A 19,562-nucleotide genomic window follows, 5' to 3' on the forward strand; every position below is an offset into this window, starting at 1 on the left:
GTAGGGCCATGTTTTTACCTACAGTGTCACTTGGCTGAATGTGTATAAGGCTCTGTGGCATCACTCAAACACAGCCAAATTGTCACGCTAGCTGTGTATCTCTAACAAAGTTGACGTATGTCCTCACCTCGGTGCCGGTTAAAACGATTTCGCCCCCGGGTGGGCTCGAACCACCAACCTTTCGGTTAACAGCCGAACGCGCTAGCCGATTGCGCCACGGAGGCCTTGAATTTGGCTCACTTGTGCTCTGTATATCAACGCAATTCGTATACCTTCTGCAGGAATCTCGCAGAATGGTAGCATCTGCTTGCGCCTCTTCACATGGATAACGTGCATGCACACTGTAGCGAGGCTCGTACACGAATGACATCGCCAAGCATGACATTATACTACAAAATGCATACAAACCACTGTTGTGCCTATGCATTCAGAAAACCTCTGAGGCCAGTAGAATACTTTTCATAGGCTGTAGAACATCCCTTTCATTCAGTGTACTGCCATGTGTTAGATGCTGCTCGAGATAGCTCCGCTCCTTGCAGGAAGGTTAAAAAAATGAATGCCTTCTGTGAGGTTCGAACTCACGACCCCTGGTTTACGAGACCAGTGCTCTACCACTGAGCTAAGAAGGCGGCAGCTTAGCGTTTGTGAGCTATCCCCGAATTGTCACTTCATCATACTGAATCTTGCAGCCCTCGACCAGATATCGGATTTGGCACACAGCTGCTGCAGGGGGTGTCCACATTGCCGTTTTCCAAATCTCTTGACTGTTTCGCCCTTACGATCGACGACGAGCGTCGGGCCACCAGAAGTTCGCGGTCTGCACAATCCTGTCCTAGTGCACAGCTTGTGGGATAGCATGGCTCGACTGCGAAATGCGCCTTTCGGCTCCTCTCTCTGGCTACAGTATGCTGTTGTCCACAGTGGCACTGGCGTTGCCCATGGGGCTTCATGTAAGGCGACTGCACGTCTCTCGGCCAACAGCGGCCCACTGCAGATCGACACTTAAGAGACACCAAATACAAATCGACATCGAGAGACAGGCCCTGTCATATGGCAGTCGCGACGTATACGCTGAAATTGAATGTAAAGAATACGTCTTTTGTAGTGGGCGTCGCTCTACTGCAGTGCACACATGACGAATAAATAGGAAAAGAGTAGAACGTCTGTGTAGGGCCATGTTTTTACCTACAGTGTCACTTGGCTGAATGTGTATAAGGCTCTGTGGCATCACTCAAACACAGGCAAATTGTCACGCTAGCTGTGTATCTCTAACAAAGTTGACGTATGTCCTCACCTCGGTGCCGGTTAAAACGATTTCGCCCCCGGGTGGGCTCGAACCACCAACCTTTCGGTTAACAGCCGAACGCGCTAGCCGATTGCGCCACGGAGGCCTTGAATTTGGCTCACTTGTGCTCTGTATATCAACGCAATTGGTATACCTTCTGCAGGAATCTCGCAGAATGGTAGCATCTGCTTGCGCCTCTTCACATGGATAACGTGCATGCACACTGTAGCGAGGCTCGTACACGAATGACATCGCCAAGCATGACATTATACTACAAAATGCATACAAACCACTGTTGTGCCTATGCATTCAGAAAACCTCTGAGGCCAGTAGAATACTTTTCATAGGCTGTAGAACATCCCTTTCATTCAGTGTACTGCCATGTGTTAGATGCTGCTCGAGATAGCTCCGCTCCTTGCAGGAAGGTTAAAAAAATGAATGCCTTCTGTGAGGTTCGAACTCACGACCCCTGGTTTACGAGACCAGTGCTCTACCACTGAGCTAAGAAGGCGGCAGCTTAGCGTTTGTGAGCTATCCCCGAATTGTCACTTCATCATACTGAATCTTGCAGCCCTCGACCAGATATCGGATTTGGCACACAGCTGCTGCAGGGGGTGTCCACATTGCCGTTTTCCAAATCTCTTGACTGTTTCGCCCTTACGATCGACGACGAGCGTCGGGCCACCAGAAGTTTGCGGTCTGCACAATCCTGTCCTAGTGCACAGCTTGTGGGATAGCGTGGCTCGACTGCGAAATGCGCCTTTCGGCTCCTCTCTCTGGCTACAGTATGCTGTTGTCCACAGTGGCACTGGCGTTGCCCATGGGGCTTCATGTAAGGCGACTGCACGTCTCTCGGCCAACAGCGGCCCACTGCAGATCGACACTTAAGAGACACCAAATACAAATCGACATCGAGAGACAGGCCCTGTCATATGGCAGTCGCGACGTATACGCTGAAATTGAATGTAAAGAATACGTCTTTTGTAGTGGGCGTCGCTCTACTGCAGTGCACACATGACGAATAAATAGGAAAAGAGTAGAACGTCTGTGTAGGGCCATGTTTTTACCTACAGTGTCACTTGGCTGAATGTGTATAAGGCTCTGTGGCATCACTCAAACACAGCCAAATTGTCACGCTAGCTGTGTATCTCTAACAAAGTTGACGTATGTCCTCACCTCGGTGCCGGTTAAAACGATTTCGCCCCCGGGTGGGCTCGAACCACCAACCTTTCGGTTAACAGCCGAACGCGCTAGCCGATTGCGCCACGGAGGCCTTGAATTTGGCTCACTTGTGCTCTGTATATCAACGCAATTCGTATACCTTCTGCAGGAATCTCGCAGAATGGTAGCATCTGCTTGCGCCTCTTCACATGGATAACGTGCATGCACACTGTAGCGAGGCTCGTACACGAATGACATCGCCAAGCATGACATTATACTACAAAATGCATACAAACCACTGTTGTGCCTATGCATTCAGAAAACCTCTGAGGCCAGTAGAATACTTTTCATAGGCTGTAGAACATCCCTTTCATTCAGTGTACTGCCATGTGTTAGATGCTGCTCGAGATAGCTCCGCTCCTTGCAGGAAGGTTAAAAAAATGAATGCCTTCTGTGAGGTTCGAACTCACGACCCCTGGTTTACGAGACCAGTGCTCTACCACTGAGCTAAGAAGGCGGCAGCTTAGCATTTGTGAGCTATCCCCGAATTGTCACTTCATCATACTGAATCTTGCAGCCCTCGACCAGATATCGGATTTGGCACACAGCTGCTGCAGGGGGTGTCCACATTGCCGTTTTCCAAATCTCTTGACTGTTTCGCCCTTACGATCGACGACGAGCGTCGGGCCACCAGAAGTTTGCGGTCTGCACAATCCTGTCCTAGTGCACAGCTTGTGGGATAGCGTGGCTCGACTGCGAAATGCGCCTTTCGGCTCCTCTCTCTGGCTACAGTATGCTGTTGTCCACAGTGGCACTGGCGTTGCCCATGGGGCTTCATGTAAGGCGACTGCACGTCTCTCGGCCAACAGCGGCCCACTGCAGATCGACACTTAAGAGACACCAAATACAAATCGACATCGAGAGACAGGCCCTGTCATATGGCAGTCGCGACGTATACGCTGAAATTGAATGTAAAGAATACGTCTTTTGTAGTGGGCGTCGCTCTACTGCAGTGCACACATGACGAATAAATAGGAAAAGAGTAGAACGTCTGTGTAGGGCCATGTTTTTACCTACAGTGTCACTTGGCTGAATGTGTATAAGGCTCTGTGGCATCACTCAAACACAGGCAAATTGTCACGCTAGCTGTGTATCTCTAACAAAGTTGACGTATGTCCTCACCTCGGTGCCGGTTAAAACGATTTCGCCCCCGGGTGGGCTCGAACCACCAACCTTTCGGTTAACAGCCGAACGCGCTAGCCGATTGCGCCACGGAGGCCTTGAATTTGGCTCACTTTTGCTCTGTATATCAACGCAATTCGTATACCTTCTGCAGGAATCTCGCAGAATGGTAGCATCTGCTTGCGCCTCTTCACATGGATAACGTGCATGCACACTGTAGCGAGGCTCGTACACGAATGACATCGCCAAGCATGACATTATACTACAAAATGCATACAAACCACTGTTGTGCCTATGCATTCAGAAAACCTCTGAGGCCAGTAGAATACTTTTCATAGGCTGTAGAACATCCCTTTCATTCAGTGTACTGCCATGTGTTAGATGCTGCTCGAGATAGCTCCACTCCTTGCAGGAAGGTTAAAAAAATGAATGCCTTCTGTGAGGTTCGAACTCACGACCCCTGGTTTACGAGACCAGTGCTCTACCACTGAGCTAAGAAGGCGGCAGCTTAGCGTTTGTGAGCTATCCCCGAATTGTCACTTCATCATACTGAATCTTGCAGCCCTCGACCAGATATCGGATTTGGCACACAGCTGCTGCAGGGGGTGTCCACATTGCCGTTTTCCAAATCTCTTGACTGTTTCGCCCTTACGATCGACGACGAGCGTCGGGCCACCAGAAGTTTGCGGTCTGCACAATCCTGTCCTAGTGCACAGCTTGTGGGATAGCGTGGCTCGACTGCGAAATGCGCCTTTCGGCTCCTCTCTCTGGCTACAGTATGCTGTTGTCCACAGTGGCACTGGCGTTGCCCATGGGGCTTCATGTAAGGCGACTGCACGTCTCTCGGCCAACAGCGGCCCACTGCAGATCGACACTTAAGAGACACCAAATACAAATCGACATCGAGAGACAGGCCCTGTCATATGGCAGTCGCGACGTATACGCTGAAATTGAATGTAAAGAATACGTCTTTTGTAGTGGGCGTCGCTCTACTGCAGTGCACACATGACGAATAAATAGGAAAAGAGTAGAACGTCTGTGTAGGGCCATGTTTTTACCTACAGTGTCACTTGGCTGAATGTGTATAAGGCTCTGTGGCATCACTCAAACACAGCCAAATTGTCACGCTAGCTGTGTATCTCTAACAAAGTTGACGTATGTCCTCACCTCGGTGCCGGTTAAAACGATTTCGCCCCCGGGTGGGCTCGAACCACCAACCTTTCGGTTAACAGCCGAACGCGCTAGCCGATTGCGCCACGGAGGCCTTGAATTTGGCTCACTTGTGCTCTGTATATCAACGCAATTCGTATACCTTCTGCAGGAATCTCGCAGAATGGTAGCATCTGCTTGCGCCTCTTCACATGGATAACGTGCATGCACACTGTAGCGAGGCTCGTACACGAATGACATCGCCAAGCATGACATTATACTACAAAATGCATACAAACCACTGTTGTGCCTATGCATTCAGAAAACCTCTGAGGCCAGTAGAATACTTTTCATAGGCTGTAGAACATCCCTTTCATTCAGTGTACTGCCATGTGTTAGATGCTGCTCGAGATAGCTCCGCTCCTTGCAGGAAGGTTAAAAAAATGAATGCCTTCTGTGAGGTTCGAACTCACGACCCCTGGTTTACGAGACCAGTGCTCTACCACTGAGCTAAGAAGGCGGCAGCTTAGCATTTGTGAGCTATCCCCGAATTGTCACTTCATCATACTGAATCTTGCAGCCCTCGACCAGATATCGGATTTGGCACACAGCTGCTGCAGGGGGTGTCCACATTGCCGTTTTCCAAATCTCTTGACTGTTTCGCCCTTACGATCGACGACGAGCGTCGGGCCACCAGAAGTTTGCGGTCTGCACAATCCTGTCCTAGTGCACAGCTTGTGGGATAGCGTGGCTCGACTGCGAAATGCGCCTTTCGGCTCCTCTCTCTGGCTACAGTATGCTGTTGTCCACAGTGGCACTGGCGTTGCCCATGGGGCTTCATGTAAGGCGACTGCACGTCTCTCGGCCAACAGCGGCCCACTGCAGATCGACACTTAAGAGACACCAAATACAAATCGACATCGAGAGACAGGCCCTGTCATATGGCAGTCGCGACGTATACGCTGAAATTGAATGTAAAGAATACGTCTTTTGTAGTGGGCGTCGCTCTACTGCAGTGCACACATGACGAATAAATAGGAAAAGAGTAGAACGTCTGTGTAGGGCCATGTTTTTACCTACAGTGTCACTTGGCTGAATGTGTATAAGGCTCTGTGGCATCACTCAAACACAGGCAAATTGTCACGCTAGCTGTGTATCTCTAACAAAGTTGACGTATGTCCTCACCTCGGTGCCGGTTAAAACGATTTCGCCCCCGGGTGGGCTCGAACCACCAACCTTTCGGTTAACAGCCGAACGCGCTAGCCGATTGCGCCACGGAGGCCTTGAATTTGGCTCACTTTTGCTCTGTATATCAACGCAATTCGTATACCTTCTGCAGGAATCTCGCAGAATGGTAGCATCTGCTTGCGCCTCTTCACATGGATAACGTGCATGCACACTGTAGCGAGGCTCGTACACGAATGACATCGCCAAGCATGACATTATACTACAAAATGCATACAAACCACTGTTGTGCCTATGCATTCAGAAAACCTCTGAGGCCAGTAGAATACTTTTCATAGGCTGTAGAACATCCCTTTCATTCAGTGTACTGCCATGTGTTAGATGCTGCTCGAGATAGCTCCGCTCCTTGCAGGAAGGTTAAAAAAATGAATGCCTTCTGTGAGGTTCGAACTCACGACCCCTGGTTTACGAGACCAGTGCTCTACCACTGAGCTAAGAAGGCGGCAGCTTAGCGTTTGTGAGCTATCCCCGAATTGTCACTTCATCATACTGAATCTTGCAGCCCTCGACCAGATATCGGATTTGGCACACAGCTGCTGCAGGGGGTGTCCACATTGCCGTTTTCCAAATCTCTTGACTGTTTCGCCCTTACGATCGACGACGAGCGTCGGGCCACCAGAAGTTTGCGGTCTGCACAATCCTGTCCTAGTGCACAGCTTGTGGGATAGCGTGGCTCGACTGCGAAATGCGCCTTTCGGCTCCTCTCTCTGGCTACAGTATGCTGTTGTCCACAGTGGCACTGGCGTTGCCCATGGGGCTTCATGTAAGGCGACTGCACGTCTCTCGGCCAACAGCGGCCCACTGCAGATCGACACTTAAGAGACACCAAATACAAATCGACATCGAGAGACAGGCCCTGTCATATGGCAGTCGCGACGTATACGCTGAAATTGAATGTAAAGAATACGTCTTTTGTAGTGGGCGTCGCTCTACTGCAGTGCACACATGACGAATAAATAGGAAAAGAGTAGAACGTCTGTGTAGGGCCATGTTTTTACCTACAGTGTCACTTGGCTGAATGTGTATAAGGCTCTGTGGCATCACTCAAACACAGCCAAATTGTCACGCTAGCTGTGTATCTCTAACAAAGTTGACGTATGTCCTCACCTCGGTGCCGGTTAAAACGATTTCGCCCCCGGGTGGGCTCGAACCACCAACCTTTCGGTTAACAGCCGAACGCGCTAGCCGATTGCGCCACGGAGGCCTTGAATTTGGCTCACTTGTGCTCTGTATATCAACGCAATTCGTATACCTTCTGCAGGAATCTCGCAGAATGGTAGCATCTGCTTGCGCCTCTTCACATGGATAACGTGCATGCACACTGTAGCGAGGCTCGTACACGAATGACATCGCCAAGCATGACATTATACTACAAAATGCATACAAACCACTGTTGTGCCTATGCATTCAGAAAACCTCTGAGGCCAGTAGAATACTTTTCATAGGCTGTAGAACATCCCTTTCATTCAGTGTACTGCCATGTGTTAGATGCTGCTCGAGATAGCTCCGCTCCTTGCAGGAAGGTTAAAAAAATGAATGCCTTCTGTGAGGTTCGAACTCACGACCCCTGGTTTACGAGACCAGTGCTCTACCACTGAGCTAAGAAGGCGGCAGCTTAGCGTTTGTGAGCTATCCCCGAATTGTCACTTCATCATACTGAATCTTGCAGCCCTCGACCAGATATCGGATTTGGCACACAGCTGCTGCAGGGGGTGTCCACATTGCCGTTTTCCAAATCTCTTGACTGTTTCGCCCTTACGATCGACGACGAGCGTCGGGCCACCAGAAGTTTGCGGTCTGCACAATCCTGTCCTAGTGCACAGCTTGTGGGATAGCGTGGCTCGACTGCGAAATGCGCCTTTCGGCTCCTCTCTCTGGCTACAGTATGCTGTTGTCCACAGTGGCACTGGCGTTGCCCATGGGGCTTCATGTAAGGCGACTGCACGTCTCTCGGCCAACAGCGGCCCACTGCAGATCGACACTTAAGAGACACCAAATACAAATCGACATCGAGAGACAGGCCCTGTCATATGGCAGTCGCGACGTATACGCTGAAATTGAATGTAAAGAATACGTCTTTTGTAGTGGGCGTCGCTCTACTGCAGTGCACACATGACGAATAAATAGGAAAAGAGTAGAACGTCTGTGTAGGGCCATGTTTTTACCTACAGTGTCACTTGGCTGAATGTGTATAAGGCTCTGTGGCATCACTCAAACACAGGCAAATTGTCACGCTAGCTGTGTATCTCTAACAAAGTTGACGTATGTCCTCACCTCGGTGCCGGTTAAAACGATTTCGCCCCCGGGTGGGCTCGAACCACCAACCTTTCGGTTAACAGCCGAACGCGCTAGCCGATTGCGCCACGGAGGCCTTGAATTTGGCTCACTTTTGCTCTGTATATCAACGCAATTCGTATACCTTCTGCAGGAATCTCGCAGAATGGTAGCATCTGCTTGCGCCTCTTCACATGGATAACGTGCATGCACACTGTAGCGAGGCTCGTACACGAATGACATCGCCAAGCATGACATTATACTACAAAATGCATACAAACCACTGTTGTGCCTATGCATTCAGAAAACCTCTGAGGCCAGTAGAATACTTTTCATAGGCTGTAGAACATCCCTTTCATTCAGTGTACTGCCATGTGTTAGATGCTGCTCGAGATAGCTCCGCTCCTTGCAGGAAGGTTAAAAAAATGAATGCCTTCTGTGAGGTTCGAACTCACGACCCCTGGTTTACGAGACCAGTGCTCTACCACTGAGCTAAGAAGGCGGCAGCTTAGCGTTTGTGAGCTATCCCCGAATTGTCACTTCATCATACTGAATCTTGCAGCCCTCGACCAGATATCGGATTTGGCACACAGCTGCTGCAGGGGGTGTCCACATTGCCGTTTTCCAAATCTCTTGACTGTTTCGCCCTTACGATCGACGACGAGCGTCGGGCCACCAGAAGTTTGCGGTCTGCACAATCCTGTCCTAGTGCACAGCTTGTGGGATAGCGTGGCTCGACTGCGAAATGCGCCTTTCGGCTCCTCTCTCTGGCTACAGTATGCTGTTGTCCACAGTGGCACTGGCGTTGCCCATGGGGCTTCATGTAAGGCGACTGCACGTCTCTCGGCCAACAGCGGCCCACTGCAGATCGACACTTAAGAGACACCAAATACAAATCGACATCGAGAGACAGGCCCTGTCATATGGCAGTCGCGACGTATACGCTGAAATTGAATGTAAAGAATACGTCTTTTGTAGTGGGCGTCGCTCTACTGCAGTGCACACATGACGAATAAATAGGAAAAGAGTAGAACGTCTGTGTAGGGCCATGTTTTTACCTACAGTGTCACTTGGCTGAATGTGTATAAGGCTCTGTGGCATCACTCAAACACAGCCAAATTGTCACGCTAGCTGTGTATCTCTAACAAAGTTGACGTATGTCCTCACCTCGGTGCCGGTTAAAACGATTTCGCCCCCGGGTGGGCTCGAACCACCAACCTTTCGGTTAACAGCCGAACGCGCTAGCCGATTGCGCCACGGAGGCCTTGAATTTGGCTCACTTGTGCTCTGTATATCAACGCAATTCGTATACCTTCTGCAGGAATCTCGCAGAATGGTAGCATCTGCTTGCGCCTCTTCACATGGATAACGTGCATGCACACTGTAGCGAGGCTCGTACACGAATGACATCGCCAAGCATGACATTATACTACAAAATGCATACAAACCACTGTTGTGCCTATGCATTCAGAAAACCTCTGAGGCCAGTAGAATACTTTTCATAGGCTGTAGAACATCCCTTTCATTCAGTGTACTGCCATGTGTTAGATGCTGCTCGAGATAGCTCCGCTCCTTGCAGGAAGGTTAAAAAAATGAATGCCTTCTGTGAGGTTCGAACTCACGACCCCTGGTTTACGAGACCAGTGCTCTACCACTGAGCTAAGAAGGCGGCAGCTTAGCGTTAGTGAGCTATCCCCGAATTGTCACTTCATCATACTGAATCTTGCAGCCCTCGACCAGATATCGGATTTGGCACACAGCTGCTGCAGGGGGTGTCCACATTGCCGTTTTCCAAATCTCTTGACTGTTTCGCCCTTACGATCGACGACGAGCGTCGGGCCACCAGAAGTTTGCGGTCTGCACAATCCTGTCCTAGTGCACAGCTTGTGGGATAGCGTGGCTCGACTGCGAAATGCGCCTTTCGGCTCCTCTCTCTGGCTACAGTATGCTGTTGTCCACAGTGGCACTGGCGTTGCCCATGGGGCTTCATGTAAGGCGACTGCACGTCTCTCGGCCAACAGCGGCCCACTGCAGATCGACACTTAAGAGACACCAAATACAAATCGACATCGAGAGACAGGCCCTGTCATATGGCAGTCGCGACGTATACGCTGAAATTGAATGTAAAGAATACGTCTTTTGTAGTGGGCGTCGCTCTACTGCAGTGCACACATGACGAATAAATAGGAAAAGAGTAGAACGTCTGTGTAGGGCCATGTTTTTACCTACAGTGTCACTTGGCTGAATGTGTATAAGGCTCTGTGGCATCACTCAAACACAGGCAAATTGTCACGCTAGCTGTGTATCTCTAACAAAGTTGACGTATGTCCTCACCTCGGTGCCGGTTAAAACGATTTCGCCCCCGGGTGGGCTCGAACCACCAACCTTTCGGTTAACAGCCGAACGCGCTAGCCGATTGCGCCACGGAGGCCTTGAATTTGGCTCACTTGTGCTCTGTATATCAACGCAATTCGTATACCTTCTGCAGGAATCTCGCAGAATGGTAGCATCTGCTTGCGCCTCTTCACATGGATAACGTGCATGCACACTGTAGCGAGGCTCGTACACGAATGACATCGCCAAGCATGACATTATACTACAAAATGCATACAAACCACTGTTGTGCCTATGCATTCAGAAAACCTCTGAGGCCAGTAGAATACTTTTCATAGGCTGTAGAACATCCCTTTCATTCAGTGTACTGCCATGTGTTAGATGCTGCTCGAGATAGCTCCGCTCCTTGCAAGAAGGTTAAAAAAATGAATGCCTTCTGTGAGGTTCGAACTCACGACCCCTGGTTTACGAGACCAGTGCTCTACCACTGAGCTAAGAAGGCGGCAGCTTAGCGTTTGTGAGCTATCCCCGAATTGTCACTTCATCATACTGAATCTTGCAGCCCTCGACCAGATATCGGATTTGGCACACAGCTGCTGCAGGGGGTGTCCACATTGCCGTTTTCCAAATCTCTTGACTGTTTCGCCCTTACGATCGACGACGAGCGTCGGGCCACCAGAAGTTTGCGGTCTGCACAATCCTGTCCTAGTGCACAGCTTGTGGGATAGCGTGGCTCGACTGCGAAATGCGCCTTTCGGCTCCTCTCTCTGGCTACAGTATGCTGTTGTCCACAGTGGCACTGGCGTTGCCCATGGGGCTTCATGTAAGGCGACTGCACGTCTCTCGGCCAACAGCGGCCCACTGCAGATCGACACTTAAGAGACACCAAATACAAATCGACATCGAGAGACAGGCCCTGTCATATGGCAGTCGCGACGTATACGCTGAAATTGAATGTAAAGAATACGTCTTTTGTAGTGGGCGTCGCTCTACTGCAGTGCACACATGACGAATAAATAGGAAAAGAGTAGAACGTCTGTGTAGGGCCATGTTTTTACCTACAGTGTCACTTGGCTGAATGTGTATAAGGCTCTGTGGCATCACTCAAACACAGGCAAATTGTCACGCTAGCTGTGTATCTCTAACAAAGTTGACGTATGTCCTCACCTCGGTGCCGGTTAAAACGATTTCGCCCCCGGGTGGGCTCGAACCACCAACCTTTCGGTTAACAGCCGAACGCGCTAGCCGATTGCGCCACGGAGGCCTTGAATTTGGCTCACTTGTGCTCTGTATATCAACGCAATTCGTATACCTTCTGCAGGAATCTCGCAGAATGGTAGCATCTGCTTGCGCCTCTTCACATGGATAACGTGCATGCACACTGTAGCGAGGCTCGTACACGAATGACATCGCCAAGCATGACATTATACTACAAAATGCATACAAACCACTGTTGTGCCTATGCATTCAGAAAACCTCTGAGGCCAGTAGAATACTTTTCATAGGCTGTAGAACATCCCTTTCATTCAGTGTACTGCCATGTGTTAGATGCTGCTCGAGATAGCTCCGCTCCTTGCAGGAAGGTTAAAAAAATGAATGCCTTCTGTGAGGTTCGAACTCACGACCCCTGGTTTACGAGACCAGTGCTCTACCACTGAGCTAAGAAGGCGGCAGCTTAGCGTTTGTGAGCTATCCCCGAATTGTCACTTCATCATACTGAATCTTGCAGCCCTCGACCAGATATCGGATTTGGCACACAGCTGCTGCAGGGGGTGTCCACATTGCCGTTTTCCAAATCTCTTGACTGTTTCGCCCTTACGATCGACGACGAGCGTCGGGCCACCAGAAGTTTGCGGTCTGCACAATCCTGTCCTAGTGCACAGCTTGTGGGATAGCGTGGCTCGACTGCGAAATGCGCCTTTCGGCTCCTCTCTCTGGCTACAGTATGCTGTTGTCCACAGTGGCACTGGCGTTGCCCATGGGGCTTCATGTAAGGCGACTGCACGTCTCTCGGCCAACAGCGGCCCACTGCAGATCGACACTTAAGAGACACCAAATACAAATCGACATCGAGAGACAGGCCCTGTCATATGGCAGTCGCGACGTATACGCTGAAATTGAATGTAAAGAATACGTCTTTTGTAGTGGGCGTCGCTCTACTGCAGTGCACACATGACGAATAAATAGGAAAAGAGTAGAACGTCTGTGTAGGGCCATGTTTTTACCTACAGTGTCACTTGGCTGAATGTGTATAAGGCTCTGTGGCATCACTCAAACACAGCCAAATTGTCACGCTAGCTGTGTATCTCTAACAAAGTTGACGTATGTCCTCACCTCGGTGCCGGTTAAAACGATTTCGCCCCCGGGTGGGCTCGAACCACCAACCTTTCGGTTAACAGCCGAACGCGCTAGCCGATTGCGCCACGGAGGCCTTGAATTTGGCTCACTTGTGCTCTGTATATCAACGCAATTCGTATACCTTCTGCAGGAATCTCGCAGAATGGTAGCATCTGCTTGCGCCTCTTCACATGGATAACGTGCATGCACACTGTAGCGAGGCTCGTACACGAATGACATCGCCAAGCATGACATTATACTACAAAATGCATACAAACCACTGTTGTGCCTATGCATTCAGAAAACCTCTGAGGCCAGTAGAATACTTTTCATAGGCTGTAGAACATCCCTTTCATTCAGTGTACTGCCATGTGTTAGATGCTGCTCGAGATAGCTCCGCTCCTTGCAGGAAGGTTAAAAAAATGAATGCCTTCTGTGAGGTTCGAACTCACGACCCCTGGTTTACGAGACCAGTGCTCTACCACTGAGCTAAGAAGGCGGCAGCTTAGCGTTTGTGAGCTATCCCCGAATTGTCACTTCATCATACTGAATCTTGCAGCCCTCGACCAGATATCGGATTTGGCACACAGCTGCTGCAGGGGGTGTCCACATTGCCGTTTTCCAAATCTCTTGACTGTTTCGCCCTTACGATCGACGACGAGCGTCGGGCCACCAGAAGTTTGCGGTCTGCACAATCCTGTCCTAGTGCACAGCTTGTGGGATAGCGTGGCTCGACTGCGAAATGCGCCTTTCGGCTCCTCTCTCTGGCTACAGTATGCTGTTGTCCACAGTGGCACTGGCGTTGCCCATGGGGCTTCATGTAAGGCGACTGCACGTCTCTCGGCCAACAGCGGCCCACTGCAGATCGACACTTAAGAGACACCAAATACAAATCGACATCGAGAGACAGGCCCTGTCATATGGCAGTCGCGACGTATACGCTGAAATTGAATGTAAAGAATACGTCTTTTGTAGTGGGCGTCGCTCTACTGCAGTGCACACATGACGAATAAATAGGAAAAGAGTAGAACGTCTGTGTAGGGCCATGTTTTTACCTACAGTGTCACTTGGCTGAATGTGTATAAGGCTCTGTGGCATCACTCAAACACAGGCAAATTGTCACGCTAGCTGTGTATCTCTAACAAAGTTGACGTATGTCCTCACCTCGGTGCCGGTTAAAACGATTTCGCCCCCGGGTGGGCTCGAACCACCAACCTTTCGGTTAACAGCCGAACGCGCTAGCCGATTGCGCCACGGAGGCCTTGAATTTGGCTCACTTGTGCTCTGTATATCAACGCAATTGGTATACCTTCTGCAGGAATCTCGCAGAATGGTAGCATCTGCTTGCGCCTCTTCACATGGATAACGTGCATGCACACTGTAGCGAGGCTCGTACACGAATGACATCGTCAAGCATGACATTATACTACAAAATGCATACAAACCACTGTTGTGCCTATGCATTCAGAAAACCTCTGAGGCCAGTAGAATACTTTTCATAGGCTGTAGAACATCCCTTTCATTCAGTGTACTGCCATGTGTTAGATGCTGCTCGAGATAGCTCCGCTCCTTGCAGGAAGGTTAAAAAAATGAATGCCTTCTGTGAGGTTCGAACTCACGACCCCTGGTTTACGAGACCAGTGCTCTACCACTGAGCTAAGAAGGCGGCAGCTTAGCGTTAGTGAGCTATCCCCGAATTGTCACTTCATCATACTGAATCTTGCAGCCCTCGACCAGATATCGGATTTGGCACACAGCTGCTGCAGGGGGTGTCCACATTGCCGTTTTCCAAATCTCTTGACTGTTTCGCCCTTACGATCGACGACGAGCGTCGGGCCACCAGAAGTTTGCGGTCTGCACAATCCTGTCCTAGTGCACAGCTTGTGGGATAGCGTGGCTCGACTGCGAAATGCGCCTTTCGGCTCCTCTCTCTGGCTACAGTATGCTGTTGTCCACAGTGGCACTGGCGTTGCCCATGGGGCTTCATGTAAGGCGACTGCACGTCTCTCGGCCAACAGCGGCCCACTGCAGATCGACACTTAAGAGACACCAAATACAAATCGACATCGAGAGACAGGCCCTGTCATATGGCAGTCGCGACGTATACGCTGAAATTGAATGTAAAGAATACGTCTTTTGTAGTGGGCGTCGCTCTACTGCAGTGCACACATGACGAATAAATAGGAAAAGAGTAGAACGTCTGTGTAGGGCCATGTTTTTACCTACAGTGTCACTTGGCTGAATGTGTATAAGGCTCTGTGGCATCACTCAAACACAGCCAAATTGTCACGCTAGCTGTGTATCTCTAACAAAGTTGACGTATGTCCTCACCTCGGTGCCGGTTAAAACGATTTCGCCCCCGGGTGGGCTCGAACCACCAACCTTTCGGTTAACAGCCGAACGCGCTAGCCGATTGCGCCACGGAGGCCTTGAATTTGGCTCACTTGTGCTCTGTATATCAACGCAATTCGTATACCTTCTGCAGGAATCTCGCAGAATGGTAGCATCTGCTTGCGCCTCTTCACATGGATAACGTGCATGCACACTGTAGCGAGGCTCGTACACGAATGACATCGTCAAGCATGACATTATACTACAAAATGCATACAAACCACTGTTGTGCCTATGCATTCAGAAAACCTCTGAGGCCAGTAGAATACTTTTCATAGGCTGTAGAACATCCCTTTCATTCAGTGTACTGCCATGTGTTAGATGCTGCTCGAGATAGCTCCGCTCCTTGCAGGAAGGTTAAAAAAATGAATGCCTTCTGTGAGGTTCGAACTCACGACCCCTGGTTTACGAGACCAGTGCTCTACCACTGAGCTAAGAAGGCGGCAGCTTAGCGTTAGTGAGCTATCCCCGAATTGTCACTTCATCATACTGAATCTTGCAGCCCTCGACCAGATATCGGATTTGGCACACAGCTGCTGCAGGGGGTGTCCACATTGCCGTTTTCCAAATCTCTTGACTGTTTCGCCCTTACGATCGACGACGAGCGTCGGGCCACCAGAAGTTTGCGGTCTGCACAATCCTGTCCTAGTGCACAGCTTGTGGGATAGCGTGGCTCGACTGCGAAATGCGCCTTTCGGCTCCTCTCTCTGGCTACAGTATGCTGTTGTCCACAGTGGCACTGGCGTTGCCCATGGGGCTTCATGTAAGGCGACTGCACGTCTCTCGGCCAACAGCGGCCCACTGCAGATCGACACTTAAGAGACACCAAATACAAATCGACATCGAGAGACAGGCCCTGTCATATGGCAGTCGCGACGTATACGCTGAAATTGAATGTAAAGAATACGTCTTTTGTAGTGGGCGTCGCTCTACTGCAGTGCACACATGACGAATAAATAGGAAAAGAGTAGAACGTCTGTGTAGGGCCATGTTTTTACCTACAGTGTCACTTGGCTGAATGTGTATAAGGCTCTGTGGCATCACTCAAACACAGCCAAATTGTCACGCTAGCTGTGTATCTCTAACAAAGTTGACGTATGTCCTCACCTCGGTGCCGGTTAAAACGATTTCGCCCCCGGGTGGGCTCGAACCACCAACCTTTCGGTTAACAGCCGAACGCGCTAGCCGATTGCGCCACGGAGGCCTTGAATTTGGCTCACTTTTGCTCTGTATATCAACGCAATTCGTATACCTTCTGCAGGAATCTCGCAGAATGGTAGCATCTGCTTGCGCCTCTTCACATGGATAACGTGCATGCACACTGTAGCGAGGCTCGTACACGAATGACATCGCCAAGCATGACATTATACTACAAAATGCATACAAACCACTGTTGTGCCTATGCATTCAGAAAACCTCTGAGGCCAGTAGAATACTTTTCATAGGCTGTAGAACATCCCTTTCATTCAGTGTACTGCCATGTGTTAGATGCTGCTCGAGATAGCTCCGCTCCTTGCAGGAAGGTTAAAAAAATGAATGCCTTCTGTGAGGTTCGAACTCACGACCCCTGGTTTACGAGACCAGTGCTCTACCACTGAGCTAAGAAGGCGGCAGCTTAGCGTTTGTGAGCTATCCCCGAATTGTCACTTCATCATACTGAATCTTGCAGCCCTCGACCAGATATCGGATTTGGCACACAGCTGCTGCAGGGGGTGTCCACATTGCCGTTTTCCAAATCTCTTGACTGTTTCGCCCTTACGATCGACGACGAGCGTCGGGCCACCAGAAGTTTGCGGTCTGCACAATCCTGTCCTAGTGCACAGCTTGTGGGATAGCGTGGCTCGACTGCGAAATGCGCCTTTCGGCTCCTCTCTCTGGCTACAGTATGCTGTTGTCCACAGTGGCACTGGCGTTGCCCATGGGGCTTCATGTAAGGCGACTGCACGTCTCTCGGCCAACAGCGGCCCACTGCAGATCGACACTTAAGAGACACCAAATACAAATCGACATCGAGAGACAGGCCCTGTCATATGGCAGTCGCGACGTATACGCTGAAATTGAATGTAAAGAATACGTCTTTTGTAGTGGGCGTCGCTCTACTGCAGTGCACACATGACGAATAAATAGGAAAAGAGTAGAACGTCTGTGTAGGGCCATGTTTTTACCTACAGTGTCACTTGGCTGAATGTGTATAAGGCTCTGTGGCATCACTCAAACACAGCCAAATTGTCACGCTAGCTGTGTATCTCTAACAAAGTTGACGTATGTCCTCACCTCGGTGCCGGTTAAAACGATTTCGCCCCCGGGTGGGCTCGAACCACCAACCTTTCGGTTAACAGCCGAACGCGCTAGCCGATTGCGCCACGGAGGCCTTGAATTTGGCTCACTTGTGCTCTGTATATCAACGCAATTCGTATACCTTCTGCAGGAATCTCGCAGAATGGTAGCATCTGCTTGCGCCTCTTCACATGGATAACGTGCATGCACACTGTAGCGAGGCTCGTACACGAATGACATCGCCAAGCATGACATTATACTACAAAATGCATACAAACCACTGTTGTGCCTATGCATTCAGAAAACCTCTGAGGCCAGTAGAATACTTTTCATAGGCTGTAGAACATCCCTTTCATTCAGTGTACTGCCATGTGTTAGATGCTGCTCGAGATAGCTCCGCTCCTTGCAGGAAGGTTAAAAAAAATGAATGCCTTCTGTGAGGTTCGAACTCACGACCCCTGGTTTACGAGACCAGTGCTCTACCACTGAGCTAAGAAGGCGGCAGCTTAGCGTTAGTGAGCTATCCCCGAATTGTCACTTCATCATACTGAATCTTGCAGCCCTCGACCAGATATCGGATTTGGCACACAGCTGCTGCAGGGGGTGTCCACATTGCCGTTTTCCAAATCTCTTGACTGTTTCGCCCTTACGATCGACGACGAGCGTCGGGCCACCAGAAGTTTGCGGTCTGCACAATCCTGTCCTAGTGCACAGCTTGTGGGATAGCGTGGCTCGACTGCGAAATGCGCCTTTCGGCTCCTCTCTCTGGCTACAGTATGCTGTTGTCCACAGTGGCACTGGCGTTGCCCATGGGGCTTCATGTAAGGCGACTGCACGTCTCTCGGCCAACAGCGGCCCACTGCAGATCGACACTTAAGAGACACCAAATACAAATCGACATCGAGAGACAGGCCCTGTCATATGGCAGTCGCGACGTATACGCTGAAATTGAATGTAAAGAATACGTCTTTTGTAGTGGGCGTCGCTCTACTGCAGTGCACACATGACGAATAAATAGGAAAAGAGTAGAACGTCTGTGTAGGGCCATGTTTTTACCTACAGTGTCACTTGGCTGAATGTGTATAAGGCTCTGTGGCATCACTCAAACACAGGCAAATTGTCACGCTAGCTGTGTATCTCTAACAAAGTTGACGTATGTCCTCACCTCGGTGCCGGTTAAAACGATTTCGCCCCCGGGTGGGCTCGAACCACCAACCTTTCGGTTAACAGCCGAACGCGCTAGCCGATTGCGCCACGGAGGCCTTGAATTTGGCTCACTTGTGCTCTGTATATCAACGCAATTCGTATACCTTCTGCAGGAATCTCGCAGAATGGTAGCATCTGCTTGCGCCTCTTCACATGGATAACGTGCATGCACACTGTAGCGAGGCTCGTACACGAATGACATCGCCAAGCATGACATTATACTACAAAATGCATACAAACCACTGTTGTGCCTATGCATTCAGAAAACCTCTGAGGCCAGTAGAATACTTTTCATAGGCTGTAGAACATCCCTTTCATTCAGTGTACTGCCATGTGTTAGATGCTGCTCGAGATAGCTCCGCTCCTTGCAGGAAGGTTAAAAAAATGAATGCCTTCTGTGAGGTTCGAACTCACGACCCATGGTTTACGAGACCAGTGCTCTACCACTGAGCTAAGAAGGCGGCAGCTTAGCGTTTGTGAGCTATCCCCGAATTGTCACTTCATCATACTGAATCTTGCAGCCCTCGACCAGATATCGGATTTGGCACACAGCTGCTGCAGGGGGTGTCCACATTGCCGTTTTCCAAATCTCTTGACTGTTTCGCCCTTACGATCGACGACGAGCGTCGGGCCACCAGAAGTTTGCGGTCTGCACAATCCTGTCCTAGTGCACAGCTTGTGGGATAGCGTGGCTCGACTGCGAAATGCGCCTTTCGGCTCC

General features: G+C 50.2%; 34 non-coding genes across 34 annotated transcripts; all 34 read right to left on the reverse strand.

The window, feature by feature from the left end:
* Nucleotides 1-150: 150 nt before the first annotated feature.
* On the reverse strand, nt 151-224 carry Trnan-guu (transfer RNA asparagine (anticodon GUU)). Its single transcript has one exon. It is a non-coding gene; the product is annotated as a tRNA-Asn (tRNA).
* Nucleotides 225-557: 333 nt separating this feature from the next.
* Trnat-cgu (transfer RNA threonine (anticodon CGU)) lies at nt 558-629 on the reverse strand. Its single transcript has one exon. It is a non-coding gene; the product is annotated as a tRNA-Thr (tRNA).
* Nucleotides 630-1,317: 688 nt separating this feature from the next.
* Nucleotides 1,318-1,391, reverse strand: Trnan-guu (transfer RNA asparagine (anticodon GUU)). Its single transcript has one exon. It is a non-coding gene; the product is annotated as a tRNA-Asn (tRNA).
* A 333-nt stretch (nt 1,392-1,724) lies between these two features.
* Trnat-cgu (transfer RNA threonine (anticodon CGU)) lies at nt 1,725-1,796 on the reverse strand. The gene has a single exon. It is a non-coding gene; the product is annotated as a tRNA-Thr (tRNA).
* A 688-nt stretch (nt 1,797-2,484) lies between these two features.
* Nucleotides 2,485-2,558, reverse strand: Trnan-guu (transfer RNA asparagine (anticodon GUU)). The gene has a single exon. It is a non-coding gene; the product is annotated as a tRNA-Asn (tRNA).
* Nucleotides 2,559-2,891: 333 nt separating this feature from the next.
* Nucleotides 2,892-2,963, reverse strand: Trnat-cgu (transfer RNA threonine (anticodon CGU)). The gene has a single exon. It is a non-coding gene; the product is annotated as a tRNA-Thr (tRNA).
* A 688-nt stretch (nt 2,964-3,651) lies between these two features.
* Nucleotides 3,652-3,725, reverse strand: Trnan-guu (transfer RNA asparagine (anticodon GUU)). Its single transcript has one exon. It is a non-coding gene; the product is annotated as a tRNA-Asn (tRNA).
* Nucleotides 3,726-4,058: 333 nt separating this feature from the next.
* Trnat-cgu (transfer RNA threonine (anticodon CGU)) lies at nt 4,059-4,130 on the reverse strand. Its single transcript has one exon. It is a non-coding gene; the product is annotated as a tRNA-Thr (tRNA).
* A 688-nt stretch (nt 4,131-4,818) lies between these two features.
* On the reverse strand, nt 4,819-4,892 carry Trnan-guu (transfer RNA asparagine (anticodon GUU)). The gene has a single exon. It is a non-coding gene; the product is annotated as a tRNA-Asn (tRNA).
* Nucleotides 4,893-5,225: 333 nt separating this feature from the next.
* Trnat-cgu (transfer RNA threonine (anticodon CGU)) lies at nt 5,226-5,297 on the reverse strand. Its single transcript has one exon. It is a non-coding gene; the product is annotated as a tRNA-Thr (tRNA).
* Nucleotides 5,298-5,985: 688 nt separating this feature from the next.
* Trnan-guu (transfer RNA asparagine (anticodon GUU)) lies at nt 5,986-6,059 on the reverse strand. The gene has a single exon. It is a non-coding gene; the product is annotated as a tRNA-Asn (tRNA).
* Nucleotides 6,060-6,392: 333 nt separating this feature from the next.
* On the reverse strand, nt 6,393-6,464 carry Trnat-cgu (transfer RNA threonine (anticodon CGU)). Its single transcript has one exon. It is a non-coding gene; the product is annotated as a tRNA-Thr (tRNA).
* Nucleotides 6,465-7,152: 688 nt separating this feature from the next.
* Nucleotides 7,153-7,226, reverse strand: Trnan-guu (transfer RNA asparagine (anticodon GUU)). The gene has a single exon. It is a non-coding gene; the product is annotated as a tRNA-Asn (tRNA).
* A 333-nt stretch (nt 7,227-7,559) lies between these two features.
* On the reverse strand, nt 7,560-7,631 carry Trnat-cgu (transfer RNA threonine (anticodon CGU)). The gene has a single exon. It is a non-coding gene; the product is annotated as a tRNA-Thr (tRNA).
* Nucleotides 7,632-8,319: 688 nt separating this feature from the next.
* Trnan-guu (transfer RNA asparagine (anticodon GUU)) lies at nt 8,320-8,393 on the reverse strand. The gene has a single exon. It is a non-coding gene; the product is annotated as a tRNA-Asn (tRNA).
* Nucleotides 8,394-8,726: 333 nt separating this feature from the next.
* Nucleotides 8,727-8,798, reverse strand: Trnat-cgu (transfer RNA threonine (anticodon CGU)). Its single transcript has one exon. It is a non-coding gene; the product is annotated as a tRNA-Thr (tRNA).
* A 688-nt stretch (nt 8,799-9,486) lies between these two features.
* Trnan-guu (transfer RNA asparagine (anticodon GUU)) lies at nt 9,487-9,560 on the reverse strand. The gene has a single exon. It is a non-coding gene; the product is annotated as a tRNA-Asn (tRNA).
* Nucleotides 9,561-9,893: 333 nt separating this feature from the next.
* Trnat-cgu (transfer RNA threonine (anticodon CGU)) lies at nt 9,894-9,965 on the reverse strand. Its single transcript has one exon. It is a non-coding gene; the product is annotated as a tRNA-Thr (tRNA).
* A 688-nt stretch (nt 9,966-10,653) lies between these two features.
* On the reverse strand, nt 10,654-10,727 carry Trnan-guu (transfer RNA asparagine (anticodon GUU)). The gene has a single exon. It is a non-coding gene; the product is annotated as a tRNA-Asn (tRNA).
* Nucleotides 10,728-11,060: 333 nt separating this feature from the next.
* Nucleotides 11,061-11,132, reverse strand: Trnat-cgu (transfer RNA threonine (anticodon CGU)). Its single transcript has one exon. It is a non-coding gene; the product is annotated as a tRNA-Thr (tRNA).
* Nucleotides 11,133-11,820: 688 nt separating this feature from the next.
* Trnan-guu (transfer RNA asparagine (anticodon GUU)) lies at nt 11,821-11,894 on the reverse strand. The gene has a single exon. It is a non-coding gene; the product is annotated as a tRNA-Asn (tRNA).
* A 333-nt stretch (nt 11,895-12,227) lies between these two features.
* Nucleotides 12,228-12,299, reverse strand: Trnat-cgu (transfer RNA threonine (anticodon CGU)). The gene has a single exon. It is a non-coding gene; the product is annotated as a tRNA-Thr (tRNA).
* A 688-nt stretch (nt 12,300-12,987) lies between these two features.
* Nucleotides 12,988-13,061, reverse strand: Trnan-guu (transfer RNA asparagine (anticodon GUU)). The gene has a single exon. It is a non-coding gene; the product is annotated as a tRNA-Asn (tRNA).
* A 333-nt stretch (nt 13,062-13,394) lies between these two features.
* Trnat-cgu (transfer RNA threonine (anticodon CGU)) lies at nt 13,395-13,466 on the reverse strand. The gene has a single exon. It is a non-coding gene; the product is annotated as a tRNA-Thr (tRNA).
* A 688-nt stretch (nt 13,467-14,154) lies between these two features.
* Nucleotides 14,155-14,228, reverse strand: Trnan-guu (transfer RNA asparagine (anticodon GUU)). The gene has a single exon. It is a non-coding gene; the product is annotated as a tRNA-Asn (tRNA).
* A 333-nt stretch (nt 14,229-14,561) lies between these two features.
* On the reverse strand, nt 14,562-14,633 carry Trnat-cgu (transfer RNA threonine (anticodon CGU)). Its single transcript has one exon. It is a non-coding gene; the product is annotated as a tRNA-Thr (tRNA).
* Nucleotides 14,634-15,321: 688 nt separating this feature from the next.
* Nucleotides 15,322-15,395, reverse strand: Trnan-guu (transfer RNA asparagine (anticodon GUU)). Its single transcript has one exon. It is a non-coding gene; the product is annotated as a tRNA-Asn (tRNA).
* Nucleotides 15,396-15,728: 333 nt separating this feature from the next.
* Trnat-cgu (transfer RNA threonine (anticodon CGU)) lies at nt 15,729-15,800 on the reverse strand. The gene has a single exon. It is a non-coding gene; the product is annotated as a tRNA-Thr (tRNA).
* Nucleotides 15,801-16,488: 688 nt separating this feature from the next.
* Trnan-guu (transfer RNA asparagine (anticodon GUU)) lies at nt 16,489-16,562 on the reverse strand. Its single transcript has one exon. It is a non-coding gene; the product is annotated as a tRNA-Asn (tRNA).
* A 333-nt stretch (nt 16,563-16,895) lies between these two features.
* On the reverse strand, nt 16,896-16,967 carry Trnat-cgu (transfer RNA threonine (anticodon CGU)). Its single transcript has one exon. It is a non-coding gene; the product is annotated as a tRNA-Thr (tRNA).
* Nucleotides 16,968-17,655: 688 nt separating this feature from the next.
* On the reverse strand, nt 17,656-17,729 carry Trnan-guu (transfer RNA asparagine (anticodon GUU)). Its single transcript has one exon. It is a non-coding gene; the product is annotated as a tRNA-Asn (tRNA).
* A 334-nt stretch (nt 17,730-18,063) lies between these two features.
* On the reverse strand, nt 18,064-18,135 carry Trnat-cgu (transfer RNA threonine (anticodon CGU)). The gene has a single exon. It is a non-coding gene; the product is annotated as a tRNA-Thr (tRNA).
* Nucleotides 18,136-18,823: 688 nt separating this feature from the next.
* On the reverse strand, nt 18,824-18,897 carry Trnan-guu (transfer RNA asparagine (anticodon GUU)). The gene has a single exon. It is a non-coding gene; the product is annotated as a tRNA-Asn (tRNA).
* Nucleotides 18,898-19,230: 333 nt separating this feature from the next.
* On the reverse strand, nt 19,231-19,302 carry Trnat-cgu (transfer RNA threonine (anticodon CGU)). The gene has a single exon. It is a non-coding gene; the product is annotated as a tRNA-Thr (tRNA).
* Between the last annotated feature and the right edge of the window lie 260 nt (nt 19,303-19,562).

This window comes from Schistocerca nitens, chromosome 6 (genome assembly GCF_023898315.1).
Source record: "Schistocerca nitens isolate TAMUIC-IGC-003100 chromosome 6, iqSchNite1.1, whole genome shotgun sequence".
In the NCBI taxonomy this organism is placed as follows: domain Eukaryota; kingdom Metazoa; phylum Arthropoda; class Insecta; order Orthoptera; family Acrididae; genus Schistocerca; species Schistocerca nitens.